Genomic DNA, 15,443 nt, shown 5'->3' with positions numbered 1-15,443 from the left:
TTTGTGCCTTATGTACTTGCTGGAATAATTCAGGGCACTTATTTAATTGTACTGAAAAAAAGATTTTACATAATATTTTCCATGACTTTACATTAAGTTTCTACAATGCAGCTTACACTATATTGCTACAACTCTTTATTGGTGCCTATCTTCCTTGAAGGAATAATTTTAGATTACATTTAGGTTTCAAGATGGTTTCTTCTACTCTTCCAGAGGATGTTCAAGTTTAAAGTGTGAAATTCCTCTTCTGCATAGGGTTCTGTACAGTGGATGGCATGGTTAGTGAGACTTCTGCTACAAACTGTCATGATCTATGCCTTTAAAAATAAGAGGCTTATATCCAGCCTCAAAAATGTATTGTCTTGAGAAAATATGAGTGCACTCCTAGTAGATGTTCTGAATTTTAAAATGAACCACTGTATCTACATTTTTTTGTGCAAGTCTCACAGTTTAAAAATAAAGTAATGAGAAACTGAAAGGTCATGGATTTGTATGAAATGGGAGGTGGGAAGAATTTAGATGGATTGGAGGAGAGGAAACCATGATCAGTAAGTATCTATTTCCTGGAAAACTATCTTTTTTCAGTAAATATTGAAGGGAAAATTAAGAATAATTTTCAATAAAAACATTAGTAAATGTATTAATTTATTTCTCTGTGGCTACATTTAAAAAATCCATAACCAAAACAATGTATAGAGTAAAGATATACTGAGCTTATAGTCGCAGAGGGCTGAAACTCTGCCATAGTGGGGGAACTGGCAGGCTTCTGGAGTACCATGTTGAGAGCTCACATCTTGAACCACAAGCAGGGCTCGGAAAATGAACTGGCAATGGGGTAAAAGCTCAAAGCACAGCATCATGACATACTCTACCAAGGCCGTATCTCTTAGATCTACCTAAGAGTGCCTCCTGGGGACCAAGCTTTCAAACACCTGAATATATGTGAACCGTTCTCCTTCCATCCACAACAGAAACCAAAATTGTTCTTCATTTTCTGTACTTGCTTGCTAATATTTTGGTTCATATTAAAATTAATTGCATGACTTTCCAAAAAGCCTTTTAGTTTACTCCCTGTAGGATTTGCCCTCCCTTTTATAAACTGAGATAATGCCACATAAAATAATAGGCACCACTCTGAAGTGTTGTCAACAGTAATAATCAAGCAAGAAATGAACAGCTAAGTTAAGATTTAGAATTTCCTACATTCCAAGAAAATTCTCAGCTTCTCCTCTTTCTCAGTAGTTCCTCATATTCTCTCTAATATAACTATCATTATATCTAACTTGTAAGAATTTTAAAAAAATGTTCATTACAGTATATGGAGACCAAGAACTGCTGGTACCATTGGCATTTACCTGCTATACGACCAAATAAAATGTATTCTGTCCTTTACTTAAAGAAGTAATATTCTTTTTCAATGCATATGGCATTGAATTTTTGTATAAAAGTTATGTTTTTGATGTATCTTCTGGATGCGAAATCTCAGACTCATACTGCATAGTGTTGCCTTGCCCATTGTCAACTGAGTAGTTACTGAGGGGAGATTTGCAATCATACTATAGTATTACAGGCTATTTTTCTACTACTATAAGCCTGGATACCTAGTTCTGAAGATTAGCAATGAAGAAAATGTATTACTACATGGTTTTAAGAATTTATAAAAGTTTATTGTCAGTTTTTGGTTGCCTAGCATCATGTGACAAGTATATACAACCTCAAATTCAAATTTTGAAATTGCATTTTTATTGATGATTTACATGTTGGAAGAGTAAGAAATAGTAATCATCAATGTCTCACCTAAATCTCCATATTGTGACTCATGTGGATGGAATTTAAATTAGAGAGCATTAACATTAATAACAGATTTTAGGTCTTATTTTGTTATTATATTTTACTGCTGCAAAGTTAGTAATTTGTTTTCAAAGAAAACTATTCTTTATCTGTTGCACTTCTGGTGACAAATATATTCATGAATGGTAACTGTCAATTAATGAGCAAAACTGTGCTTTTAAAATACAAAAACAGTGTGAATTAAGGAGTTTGTGTGTATGAAATATAATTTAAATTTAAGACGAAAAACCAATGTAAGGTGCAGTTGTGGAACCTAGTACATAGCAGGAGAGAATTCTGTAGTGTAGTCATTGGATAATAGACAGCAATTCTTGTTCATTTGGATGGTTGAAGGACGAATAGTAAAAATATTTTTTCATTCTGCTTTTGCCTCTCTGAAACATTTGGGAAACTATAATCAAACTGGCTTTCTTGGGTTTTGGTTTTTGTTCGTCGTTGTTGTTGTTGTTGTTGTTGTTGTTGTTGTTGTTGTTGTTTTATAAATTGTTAAGACTGTTTTAGAAAGTGTAAGTTTCCCAAAAGAGTGGTTTCCAACTACACATTCCTAAAATAGTCTCACATATTCATCTGCGAAGAAAAAGTTGGAGAATTCAGATCTCGTGGAAAAGGGCAGCAAGCCTTGTTCTATTTAGTGTCTTGGACAGAGAAGGTGAGGTAGAGCACACGGGGGCGGGGGCGGGGGGCATAAGAATAGGGAAGTGCTCCCAGCTGCGGCCCCCCACATTCATTAACCCTTTATAAGCCAAGTGTGGCTGAAAGCATTTCCTTGAAGCATTTCTCCCTCCTCCATACACAGAGCAATATGGCTGGACAAAGCACCACAGCGCCTCTCAGCTAGCACTCTGAGAGAGGAGGAGATGAGGAGGAAGCACACCAGAATTTCCAAACTCCGTTTGGAACAGAGGAGAGGGCTTCAGAGGCACTTGTCTTATTAATTTTTGCTCACTCTTCGTCATCCTTGAAAGATCTGTTTGAGTTCCAGGAACACGTTTTGTCTTCCGAAGTCAGTGTTCTGAGGACCTCTTTAAGGTATGATTATTATTCTTAACCTGTTTGTTATTCCCAGCTTATTCTTAATATGTCAACGACCTTGGCAACTTAATGGCATCTGAAATTCAGAAGAAAAATCAAACCATTAGCGAGGCAACAGTTACGAAAATAAATCCCGCAAAGCTTGTATATTAATTAATAATGGGAACTGTTCAGAATGAGAGCTTTGTGGAAACAGATAGAAATTATTAAAAGGCATGTGTAAAACCTAACGGAATAAGAATTTGAAGAGTCACCAGCCTTACAAAAGACAGCAAGCAGCTAGAGGACTGGAGATCACACAGCCAGCTGATCTGGCTTCATCACTTATTGTGGTGTTTGAACGCCTAGTTCAGTGCTACCTTCTCTTTCTACTTTATTGTTCTTTTACTTAAACTGCGGTAAAATACATTTTCGAAGGTCATTGATCATATTTGGCCTTACATGTTAGGCCAAGACTAGTCACTCCAAGTAAAAGTCTCCCAAGAACATATAGTTACCAAAAATTATATTTAATAAGAAAAAGTATAAGGTTTTAAATATTTCTTTTTGTTTATTGATTTTTGAGGTGGGTAAAAATATTAGGAAGAAAGGAAATTTCATCTGCCTGCTGTGTTATTTAAATGGATTAGAACATACTGTAATAAAAGAATGGTTATCCCCAGGAATGGTTCAGGATATCTGACCCGTAATCTCAAGGAAGATTTCATTGACACCTTTTTAAACACTTGCCTGTTTATCTCCACCCAACTATAGAGTCTCCATAGATTAAGAAGCAGTATTAGCACTGTCATGCTCCTAGTATAGTATTGTATCATGTACTCATTGATTATGTGTAATCATTAGCCAGACAGGTGTTTCTATCAAAATGTCCTCCCATTGCTCTTTATTAACAATCATGAAACACAACTAGAATTTATTTAAATAAAGTCCTTTCTGGATAAACCATGTATAGTGTAATAGTGACTTTGTGTAAGACGAGGAGTCTTATTTATGCATTGAAAAATTGGCATAAGTGGGAGAGAAGAATCCATTGGTTCAGAGTTTTGGACATTACATGATCTCACTAGTGATCCAACAATAGATTTCATGGGCATTCTACATAATAATATTTTTAAATGAAAGATAGCTTTGGTTGTCCCATAAATCATCTTTCCAAGAAAACGAACTGTTGTTGCCTTTAGAATGGCATATGGAACAGCTCTGAACCAGTGGGGGGCTGTTCGTTCCTGCCAAGGGTATTGAGGAAAGAAGGAACTATGCTAATCTGTCTATCTTTCTCTATTGCGAGTAGCTGTATATATGTCCTTATATATCCATATAGAGAGAGATACACACACACATGCTATGCACTCATGGGGTGTGATTTTTATTATTTTTTGGCACTTGGCACATAGTTCAAATTGCACAGAATGTGTATGCACTATTTAAAATTTAAATACTATATATGTAATATATTATTAAAAGGTCTCCTGCTTGTTGATACTCATAAAAATGAGACTGCCATATATATATATATATATATATATATATATATATATATATATATATATATACTGCTTAGTTACATCCTGTCATACTAAATACTCTAAAAGCAGTTTGTAGAGGAAAAGAGTTTATTTCAAGCTTAAACTTCAAGGTCACTGTCCATCACTGAGAAAAGTCAGAGCAGAAAGTCAGGGACTGGAAGCAGAGGCTATAGGGTAACGCTGGTTCCTGGATTCTCATTGCCTCATGGTTAGGGGTTTTCTACACTTGATCTTAGCCAAAAGGCCGAGAAGCGATGGTTAGGGGTTTTCTTATAGTGAATCGGCCAACCTGGATAGCAGCCCTGAGCTGGAACACACAGTGGTTCACTGATTGACCCAGTGGGCTGGGTTCTCCTATATCAATTAACAATGAAGACAATGCCTCACCGTTGTACCGCTGACTAGTATGACTTTGACAGTTCCTCAACTGAGGTCTCCTAAAGTGTGTCCAGTTGACAACTGAAGGTAACTAAGAAAAATGCTTAAAGGCCAATCCGAGATGGGCATTGTCGCTACCGTCTGAGATCTCAGCACTTGAGAGGCAGAAGCAAGATAATTGTCTCAGGTTTTTTTTTTTTTTTTTTAAACATGGCGTGTGGTTGTATTATTTCATTTTCTTTTTTTTTTTTACTTTATATTTTTTTTATTAACTTGAGTATTTCTTATATACATTTCAAGTGTTATTCCCTTTCCCGGTATCCGGGCAAACATCCCCCTCCCCCCTCCCCTTCCTTATGGGTGTTCCCCTCCCAACCCTCCCCCCATTGCCGCCCTCCCCCCATAGTCTAGTTCACTGGGGGTTCAGTCTTAGCAGGACCCAGGGCTTCCCCTTCCACTGGTGCTCTTACTAGGATATTCATTGCTACCTATGGGGTCAGAGTCCAGGGTCAGTCCATGTATAGTCTTTAGGTAGTGGCTTAGTCTCTGGAAGCTCTGGTTGCTTGGCATTGTTGTACTTTTGGGGTCTCGAGCCCCTTCAAGCTCTTCCAGTTCTTTCTCTGATTCCTTCAATAGGGGACCTATTCTCAGTTCAGTGGTTTGCTGCTGGCATTCGCCTCTATATTTGCTGTATTCTGGCTGTGTCTCTCAGGAGCGATCTACATCCGGCTCCTGTCGGTCTGCACTTCTTTGCTTCATCCATCTTGTCTAATTGGGTGGCTGTATATGTATGGGCCACATGTGGGGCAGGCTCTGAATGGGTGTTCCTTCAGTCTCTGTTTTAATCTTTGCCTCTCCCTTCCCTGCCAAGGGTATTCTTTTTCCTCATTTAAAGAAGGAGTGAAGCATTCACATTTTGATCATCCGTCTTGAGTTTCGTTTGTTCTAGGGATCTAGGGTAATTCAAGCATTTGGGCTAATAGCCACTTATCAATGAGTGCATACCATGTATGTCTTTCTGTGATTGGGTTAGCTCACTCAGGATGATATTTTCCAGTTCCAACCATTTGCCTACGAATTTCATAAACTCGTTTTTGATAGCTGAGTAATATTCCATTGTGTAGATGTACCACATTTTCTGTATCCATTCCTCTGTTGAAGGGCATCTGGGTTCTTTCCAGCTTCTGGCTATTATAAATAAGGCTGCGATGAACATAGTGGAGCACGTGTCTCTTTTATATGTTGAGGCATCTTTTGGGTATATGCCCAAGAGAGGTATAGCTGGATCCTCAGGCAGTTCAATGTCCAATTTTCTGAGGAACCTCCAGACTGATTTCCAGAATGGTTTTACCAGTCTGCAATCCCACCAACAATGGAGGAGTGTTCCTCTTTCTCCACATCCTCGCCAACATCTGCTGTCACCTGAGTTTTTGATCTTAGCCATTCTCACTGGTGTGAGGTGAAATCTCAGGGTTGTTTTGATTTGCATTTCCCTTATGACTAAAGATGTTGAACATTTCTTTAGGTGTTTCATCTCAGGTTTAATGCCAGCCTGGTCTACAGGAACTTCTGGGCTAGCAAGAACTACATAGTGAAATTCTCTAAAAACAAACCACCCACCAAGTAAAATTTCCAGACCCACACAAAAGCAGAACCTACTTTATTTCTTTCAAGAACAATAAGCAATATTGATCTTCCATGTTTGTCAAAGACCTGGCTTATTCCTGGGTATGTTAAGTGATCTCGGGACACACAACTGTTTCCTACTCTTAAAATAGTATATTTTATGATAACTATTTAGCTTAGGCAATGACAGGGGCATGGAAAGGGCAAATTCAGATTAAATCTGAACTCTTTTGAGTTTTTATTTCTTAAGAAAATGTGAAACTCCTTAAAGTTACAACTTTCTAGGAAACACTTTAGGATCCTGATCCCAGGATATATAATTTATTATTTACTATATTTATTTGCTCCATATATATATATATATATATATATATATATATATACATTTAACGTTCCTAAATATGCTAAGCATATTATAAAAATAACCTTGGAAAAGTAGAATTCTTGGACAGACCATGATTTCAGATGGATAAGCATCTGAAATGTGATGTTTTTTACTGTGATAGAGAAACAATAATAGGATATGCAGATCTTAAACAAGGATGTTCTAATTCTTGTCAAAGTTCTCTACTTTGTGATCTCTTCCTGATTGAAGAACAATCCTGATAAGACACAAAGCCAAATTTTTACATTTGTAGTAATTGAAGATTCTTCAGGCCATGGTGTGCTGGTAAATACAGGATTTTTTTCCTTCTTCATTTGTACTGGGCCATCTTCTTGGCTATGTCTTCTCTAAACATTGATTTGTAGACAAAGATTCATTGTTCAGGGAGGTTTCAACACTGATAAAGAACTATAAGACCAAGGTCTGCACTAGAGGGCCAGTCTTCTCCCAGTTTTTAGATTTGAAGTTGGGTATTGTAGTTCACACCTTTACCCCCAACTCTCTGGTGGTAGATGTTGGATGACTGCTCCCAACTCAAGCCACCATCTACAAGAAGAGCAGGGAAAGTAGTTTCTCAGTGGGGTCTGCTCGTATGGTGACCAGCAATGATGTATTCACTGCAGTTACTCTTCCTATAAAACAAACACATAAAAACCTCACATATCCCACAGAAAATGGAGATACATGAAATACCAGTATTTAGGAGGCTGAAGCAGCAGGATGGAAAGAAAAAGTCCAGGTCATTTTAGATTAAATAAATAAATGAATGAATGACATGTTATGGTTTTGCTCTCAACAGTACTGTCAACATACAGTTATGTTCATGAAACGTTAAAAGTTTAGGAGGGAATTAAAAAGTTAGAAATACAACACTATCTGACTTCAGTAATTATTATCAGCTAATTAAAGCAGAGAGTGTTGGGAATATTTAAACACATTCTTATTATCAAAAGATCAGTAGTTAACGTGATGAAATATATTGAGGACGCTAAACAATGAGGAGTCTATAAACAATGCATCACAGAGAATTAACTCTGAATCAGGCTCATTAGAAGGAAATTTGTCTGTCCCTCTTCAGGAAGGCTGATAGCAGGAGGATATATGTGTGAAGTTCATCTTCTTTGATGTATCCCTGAATCTTCCAGTTATTTTTTTTCTCTAAAGTCAATCTACTCCTAAAGCATCTAGGAAAAGAAGGAGTAATGGACTCAGCAGACTTGGGTAAGGCAGTTTTGCAATTTAATGTCAGATCTCTATCTATCCTAATGTCAATGTTTGTGAGAGACAGAAGGCCTTGGTCTAGATATTGTGGTTTCCATGTGGATATCCAGTTGGTCCAGCACCATTAGCTAAACTAACTCTTTCTTCATCTTCTGAATTACCTCTTATTTCTTGACTAGTAATCACTTCGAAACAGGGTTTTCTTCTAGGAGATGTCTGAACATGTGGAGAAGTGATTTTTGGAAGTCACAATTTGGGGGAGGATGTTTTTGTAACTAAATCAGTAGAGGCCACAGAAAAATGGAGTATTCCCTTTGACACAGCATAGCTATCTTCACTCCCAGTGTCAATAGTATTGTGGTCAGGTAAATTCAACTTTTCTCATTCTCCATGCTTGCCTGCCTTCCTTCTTTCCTTCTTTCCTTCTTTCCTTCTTTCCTTCTTTCCTTCTTTCCTTCTTTCCTTCTTTCCTTCTTTCCTTCTTTCCTTCTTTCCTTCTTTCCTTCCTTCCTTCCTTCCTTCCTTCCTTCCTTCCTTCCCTTCCTTCCTTTCTTTCTTTCACAATGAGGATGGGTCTGGTCCTTTATTAGTTTACTCACTGGATATCTTTAAAATAATTACTACAATTTACAATCTAATTGATAATTTCAAGTGTGGGTATGTGTGTAGTGTCTTAAGATAACCTGCTGTATGAAGGAAAGGTAATCAAAGAAAGGGCATTTAAGCTGAGATTTGAAGAAGAGTTGGTAAAAAGTATAAGAGTAGCATGTGACAGAGTGTGGAAAGGATTAATTTTCAGAGCAAAGGGAATACTCCCAGAGATACACATAGTTCAGTTTCTCAGAAAAGAATTTCTCAACTACTGCCCAATTCTTTTTTAATTGAAATAAATTAAAATAGTTTATTTTTAATAATAATAATTTTAAATTGAAAATAGTTTTTCATACATCATAGTCTGATCATACATTGCTTTCCTATCCCTCCGCCAAAATACTTGCACTCTTCCCACCCACTCAATTCTACTCCTTCATTCTCTTTCTCGCTCTTAAAACAAACAAGCAAATAAAACGAACAAACCAAATTCATAAAAGAAACAACAACAACAAAACAAAAAGCATGAGAAACACACACACATACACACACACACACACACACACTCACACACACTAAAAACACAAATTCAGAAAAACTATAATGTACAAGTGAAAGATCAGTATGGGGGGAAAAAGTCTCCGAAACTGCCATTGAGTTTGTTTTGAGTTGGTCATCTGCTGCTGGGTGAGGCGCCTTCCCTTAAGTGTTCTTTGCATACCTGGGGAGACTTCATTGGAGGGAACTAAGTTCTTCATCCACATGTCCTTGACCCTAGAACTCTTCATTGCTTCTGCCCTGATGCATCATACCACAGGTGATATTTGCTTCTCTAACTATCTCCATGACAGAGGTACTAAACAGCTTATAGCGTCTCAGGAGCTGCATGGATCAGTTAACCTCCACTTAGATTAGCTGCAGATTCTGTGGTTCTAGCCTTAAGATGTCATGCAAGGACTTTGAGTAAAAGCTCTCTTTTACAAGGCCAGAGACAAAACCTCAGTGACCATGGTAAAATAAAGTTCAGGACCTGTGATCTCTGTGGAGAAGGTTTGAGAGAAGAAGGAACGAAGCTGATCCTGACTTTAAGTCCTGGAGTCTTACATTTAATCATACATTTCATTTTATCATAAAGCCCTGGAACCCATGAAAGATAGACATCTACAGACATAACAATTAGCCACACCTGGAAAAGGGTTTTTTAAAGTTTTTTTCTTGGATCTCCAATAAAATAATTGTCAGTCTTTGATAATGTATATTCTTCAAGGACACTGTTTCTCAGCAGTACACTAAGTGGCAAATGGATTCAGTTTGTTTCTGCCTTCCACTTTCTGCGTATGTTTTCTGCAAAGTTATCATTGATAAGTAATACAAACCACCCTTCCACATTACATACTGAAGTACCAGGTAATGCTCTTCTGTCAGTTGATCTTTACTCTGGAGTTACCGTGTGCTGACACTGGTCACTGATGCTACTGCAGCAAATAACTGTTCTCAAGATGTGTGCAGATTACAAAATATTATAAATAAATAACTAAGAATAATTCCAGAGAGTGACAACCAAAATGGGAATAATGCAGATCATGACTGTATAAGTTTACTTGAGACTTGAAGATTGGTTGGATTATATCCATTATATACTGTTAGTTCCTTATAGAACTATAGGAAGGACAGAAAGCTATCTCCTGAAGTCAAAAGGTATTGCTGTGTTTATTCTCTTCCTGAATATATTATAGCAGATTTATCTTCGTGTATCATTTCAGTTCTGCTTTGACTAATACGAATTGAACTGTGAAGTGCAATTGCAAATTAGTTGAGAGATAAATAAGCTATCTATCAGTTAGTCATGGGTATGGATTGGAAAATGAAAGACAAAAGTTGAAAAGCTTCTTTCCTGAGTAGAGTAAGTAGGGTCTACAACAATTTTTTTAACTCTATATCTTCCTAAATCATGCTTTTTCTCTCCAGTATGAATTAAACACTAGTGATACATTTTACTATTTCATGCACTAAGAAAAGTACTTGGCGTTCATCTGAATGTGTGCGTGTGTGTGTGTGTGTGTGTGTGTGTGTGTGTGTGTGTGTGTTTGCACTAACTGGCTAAATTTTAGCTTCTCCACACACCTGATCAGGAATATTGTTGTCACATCTACCCAGTCATAATTTCCAGATTGTGCTGAGGGTACATGGGATAACTCTGGGAAAGGTTGGGTTGATGAACCAGTGTAGTAGTAGAGCGTTCAACGTTTGAGTCATCACCCCTCCCAGAACTAGTAAACACGGACACTGTGCTGTGGATGTGCACTGGAGAGGAGACACAGGACACTCAGTCTTTAGGTAAAGAGTCATCAGACTACTTTACCAGGATAAAGGCTCTGTGTTTTATCCAGTTCCCTGCAACCATAACTAATAGTGCACAGAGCAGTTTTGTCATAACGGAGGAACTGCATATGTGAAGAGTCTCAAACATCTATTTCTATGATTTTCCACAGGGAAATTTAATGCTCTAATTATATTTAAAACATTTCAAATAGTATAATTTCATGGTGATGGTAACAATAACAAGTCCTCTCTAGATTTATTCTGACTTTTCTTCGTAGCAGAAGTTAATTCTACTAATTTTGTTGAAGCAAACTGAAACTGAGATTCTAAAGTACTTACCCAAAATGACAAATGGTGTCTTTAGTAACCACGAAATGCAACTTCTTTTGGGTCCCTTTGGTGAAAGTCACAACAAAAAAAAATGTAGACATGGAGCAGTTTACTTCTATTACAGAAACTGTAAAAATTGCAGGATAAATATACGGAAATTCATGACTTTCTCCCCTGTTGTGGGAAAAGAAAATCTTAACTTTTCCTACAGTCACTGGGAATAAATTAATAAATGAGATCATGTTTTCAGTTTCTATGTGCTATTACTATTGAATATGCAACAGTATGCTTGAAACATATCTAACAATATATTTCTGAATTGAGAACTTTATACCATGAAATTTAAATATATTCACCTCCTTTCCCAACTCCTCAAATAATCACCATCTCATCGTTTCCATTCCTTCCCTCCTTCCCCCAATATCTCCTTAGCCATTTTTTTTCACTTACCCCATCAAGTTCAGTTTGTATTGTCCGACTATCTTGGCAGTGGTTCTGCTCTGGTTTGTGATCAACTTATCAGTGCTTACATCATTAAAGAAAACTGATTTCCCCCTCTCCCAGGAGGTAGGAGATGCGAGTATCTCCTCAACTAGTGATGGTGTTTCCTAGCTACTGTTCCCCATATGCTGGGGTTTTATCAGTCTTTATCTTACTCAGCTCTTGGGCATGCTGTCATAATTCTTGTGAATTCATTCGTGCCACTGCTCCTCAATATAATTTCTTTTATGTTTTTCATGTTATGAACCCTGTCTGGCTCTTACAATCTATCTCGCCTCTCCTTGTCTATTACCTCTGAGCCCTTGGGGGAGGGGTGTGATATAGAAGTTCCATGTTCAGCTCAGCACCTCACATGCACTATTTTTCCATGTTGACAGACAAACTGGGGCACTCTGGGTTCATTGGGTACCTGCTGAATACATATTATTCCAGAGTTTTGAAGAAGAAAATATTTACACTCATAATGAGTCACTTAATTTGGTTTTTTTTCAAACATTATAACATAGAAATTAAAATATTTGGTAGTTACTCAAATACTAGTTAAAACTACCCATATAATATTGCTTAATCCATAATAATTTGTTACATACATTTTATTTATCATGAATTACTTTTTCAATCAACCAATTATCCAAACTAAAGGAATATTTTGAAAGAAAAAGTCACATTCAGAATTTTCCAAAAATTACCTCTTTTGTTCTAATTTTGTCTGTAAATAACATCTTTTGCAAAACTCCTTTCATATGTCACAGATCTTTAAAAATTCAAACATAATTTTATAGTTACATGAGAAAAAACTTCCCAAAATATATTTCAAGAATGAATGTACAAGATTCAAAATCATTACATGTACAGTTAGTACATTGTTTTAAAAAAACCAAAGGTCATCCAGTTATCACAAAGCCATGTAAAGTAGTTTAATAGGACATTAGGTAAATATGTTGGTAACTATAGGGCTATTAAGCAATTTTCCAGAAGAAAATTTCAGTTGCATATTCAATTAAATTATTTGCTAGACTAGATCTGTCAGATTAACATTAATGCAGAAGACAGTCATCATTTGTTATAATTAAAACTTACAGCAAAATCATTGAATTTACTTTTAAGATAAACAAATTATATGGAATAAAAATAACACTCGATCATGAATTCCATGTACGCTCTATATTTACATATAAAAACTAATTTTCTCTTGGACGTTTTAGGATTCTCTGCTTGGGGGACTGCTTCCTCAGGTGCTTTTGAATAAGCATGAAATTACTTGTGTGTGTGTGTGTGCTCGCGCGTGTGCGTGCGTGTATGTGTGTGTGCTCGCACGTGTGTGTGTGTGAGTGTGTGTGTGTGTGTGTGTGTGTGTGTGTGTGAAGACTGAACCAAACAACACACATTGATCTTAATGGGAATCTCTCAGCTAAATCTCCTCACGCTGTGCTAAAAATGTACCTCCTGATGTTTCAGTAGTTTTCCAACTAACATTGAAGATAAAATAGAGTTATTACAATCTATAGTATAAATATATATTTAGATAGTTTAAATTATTTATTTGATATATGGTTCTGTGGATTGTTACCCAGAGCTCAGACCTTGTAATTCACCTTTTAATAGTGAAAATCATGATGCTCAATAGAAAAAAACTATATATTTTACTCTAAACAAGGCAGAGATGCTATGTTTCACTGTGGAGTTCATTTTTCTTCTTGTTCAATTCTGAAAGGAAGCCACTAAGGTACAGAGAGAAAGCACCCAGAGTGTTAGTTAATACAAAGCTGTAAGTTAGAGGTGTGCTGGGACATTTCCTCCTTGCCCAATTGTCTTTATTTTTAATCTACACTAGCCCAGGCTTCAGAAGCATTCTGTCTGGTGTAAGACACAATGAGTTTTACTAAGAGCTTTCCCTTAATTGTGTGTGTGTGTGTGTGTGTGTGTGTGTGTGTGTGTGTCTATGCATTTGAAAAGTATGTTCTCACAGCATTCCCTCTTTACATTTACTGATCCTAGAAATTGTATACTCTGCAAATTTTTAATATAATAAATCTAAACCTTCAGAAAGTCTACATAGTTAGATATTTGTCCTAGCAGATGTTGGTTTGCAGTGATGTCTTTCATGGTCTTTCATGTACAGAACCCGGTGACTTTGTACTTGCCAAAACATGGCTGAATTTAAAACTGATGAACAGTAATAGAGCATTTCCTATCTACTACTCTCTGGCTACAGAGCTGCAAGCAAGAATCACTATAGTTTTTGTTTTGCTTGTTAGCATTTTTAATTGTTATATATAACTTTGGTGTAAGAAAGTAATGAAGAGAGCTACAGGAAGGATGGATAAGGTACTCTGAACATCTCATTATACTAGTTGAAAGAGAACACTTTTAAAATTTGATGGCATGTTTCAATCATGGAGAAAGAATGGATGTTATTGAAAGTTGAAAGTCTTTTCTCATTTGGGTAGAATGATAGAATAATTTTATGACAGACCAACTCACAGAGTTTAGTCTGTTGCTGTTGCTGCAGACTAAATGTGACAGAAAAGGACGAAACTACCATTGATAATACTTAAAACAGGAAGACAGTTAAGGTGGAGCTGAAGAGGTGGCGGAGTCAGTCGAATATCTGCTACGCAAGCATAAGGACTAACATGTGGATACCATGAATCCACATAGAAATCCAGGAATGGAAGGTCTCTGAGCAGGAGTTGTGAACACAGGAGAGCCCCAGCGATTGCCTGCAGCCAGCACAGCTGAAACATCATTGTATTTCAGATTGTGTGAGAAATCCTGTCTCAGAAACCAAGGAGCAAGAAAACAAGAAACATGATGTATTGTCTACCTTCAACATTTACACACACACACACACACACACACACACACACACACACACACACACACACATACACGAGAGAGAGAGAGAGAGAGAGAGAGAGAGAGAGAGAGGAGAGGCAGGGTAGGGAGGGAAGGAGGGAGGAATGAAGAGAGGGACAGACAGAGGGATGGACAAAGGAAGGGACGGGGGATGGAGAGAGACAGACAGAGGGACAGAGGGAGGGAGGGATGGCTAAAGTCCTAGGAGAAACATCAAATATTTACGAATGATGAAATATCTTGAAGCAGGAGGTCGGAAGATGAATTAAAGCACTTGACTAAATGAGGTGAGTAAGCGCAGTACTGTAGACCTGTTGAAAATGGTTTTTCAGGCTAACCTTACTTTGGATATCTCCTGGGACATGGACAGTGAACTAAACAACTTGATGAATATGTTGATTTCAATATTAAAGTGTAGAAATTGTGTTCCTATACCCCTTAGGAAAGGCATGGTTAAAAAAAATCATTGTCCTCACCTGACCACTGAAGTGATTCTTGAAGCTCTAGGGCCAGACTTGATGACTGAAGAGAGTCATGTGGGGCAACAGGCAGAGTAAAAGCAGACCAATGAATGGGGTATTTAAAGACCTGAGAGCTTAGGAAGAGACGGATGACACGTTATAAAACAAGGGACTGGTTTTAAGACAGATGAATTTATCAAAAATATAATGTTTCTTTAAATTATAGACATGGAGAGTGAAAATGGCATTTTAATTGTTAATCTGTGACTCTGTTCAATATTTTTAGAGATGAATTTGTACTCTAAAATATTGAAATGTGAATAAGAAATGAAGTAGTAGAAGTGGCTGTTGGGACTGTCA

General features: G+C 37.0%; 1 protein-coding gene across 26 annotated transcripts in view; it reads left to right on the top strand.

The window, feature by feature from the left end:
* The window catches only part of Adgrl3 (adhesion G protein-coupled receptor L3), a 767,242-nt gene that overhangs the window by 112,811 nt on the left and 638,988 nt on the right, over nucleotides 1–15,443 (top strand). The window lies entirely within an intron of this gene.

This window comes from Rattus norvegicus, chromosome 14 (genome assembly GCF_036323735.1).
Source record: "Rattus norvegicus strain BN/NHsdMcwi chromosome 14, GRCr8, whole genome shotgun sequence".
NCBI lineage: Eukaryota > Metazoa > Chordata > Mammalia > Rodentia > Muridae > Rattus > Rattus norvegicus.
This window is presented reverse-complemented; position numbering and strand designations above follow the sequence as displayed.